This window comes from Arachis ipaensis, chromosome B09 (genome assembly GCF_000816755.2).
Source record: "Arachis ipaensis cultivar K30076 chromosome B09, Araip1.1, whole genome shotgun sequence".
NCBI lineage: Eukaryota > Viridiplantae > Streptophyta > Magnoliopsida > Fabales > Fabaceae > Arachis > Arachis ipaensis.
Window position 1 is genome coordinate 95,709,750 of NC_029793.2, and position 1,209 is coordinate 95,710,958.

Sequence of the window (1,209 nt, forward strand, 5' to 3'; positions counted from 1 at the left end):
AGTGAACAAATGAAAATTTCCATCTCATCTCATTAAATCATTTCATTAAATCATTTAAAAAATCACAAAAAATATACGCATGGTCATTGGTTAAAAATGGACTCACCTCTAGATCTTGAATCTGCTCAATGCGTGGTCCTCAAACTTAAACTTTTGAATCACCATTCTTTCTCTATCTTCCTGCATGTAAAGCAACACAGTAGATTATGGTATACAGAGCTTAGCAGTACTTTATTTGAATCCTTAACATTTAATAAAGCTTGAGACTAAAGCGCTATATTTTGGACAGATATAGGCTCAGACCTAGCACCCTTTGTTGCAACAGCCCGCTATCAAGATGATGAATCAAGTAGTTATGAAGCCAAGCAAATCTTAAAAGCAATCAACTAACACAAACTCAAACATACCCAAGATGCAGCTTTATTTTCGTGTTTTGGAACACCATTAGCAGTTGATTTCCCAGCCTTTTGAACACTTTTTGATACACCCACTGAAACTGCCTTAGCAGACTCAAATGATTCTAAGCACAAATATTGCATGGGAAAGAAAATAAACATAAGAATACTCATGTTAATTATTAACCCTGATCATCAAAGTAGATTAAAAATGAGCTATGATACAAAACCCTACCTTGAAGGCCTCCATATGGTTTCAGCTTCTCAAGAACTAAAGCTAGAGCTGGTCCATGAATGTCCAAAACTTACTGTCATTGTAGCAGAGGCTGGCTTTAGAAGTTGTGCAGCTTCAGCAAAACTACTTTGCACAGAAAGTTGCCTAGATAACTAATCAAAAAGGTCTTTACGCCCCTTCCGCACCAAGTTTAGAATCCGTTAAAGAAATTGTAATATAAGGAACCTACAATAGTAGCATACTCAGAGGATAGACACAAGACAGAAGAATCACTTAACAAAAGATTGAAACAGACCATTTTATCAAGATGAACAGCAGCAAGCTACAAATCCAAAGTATTGAGTGCACATTCTCTCATGTGCTTCTTGTTGTCACCAAAGCATTTCAATATATCAGCCAGAATACCCTAAAATGAACAATAAAGCACAACTTGAGATGACAACACAAGATTACTAACAAGATAGAAAATACAAAAGTTGCAAACGATCTAATCACCTTGCTTGCCTTCTCTACAGCTGGTCCCATCGCAGATGCAACATTACCAATTGTTGTCAAGGTTGCCATGACTATATTTTTGGT

General features: G+C 36.3%; 1 long non-coding RNA gene across 1 annotated transcript; it reads right to left on the reverse strand.

Annotated features, from left to right (window-relative positions):
• LOC107617244 lies at nucleotides 288–718 on the reverse strand. The gene is made up of 3 exons (XR_001614870.2): nucleotides 631–718; nucleotides 408–520; nucleotides 288–329 (listed from the first exon to the last, which is right to left on the reverse strand). It is a non-coding gene; the product is annotated as an uncharacterized LOC107617244 (long non-coding RNA).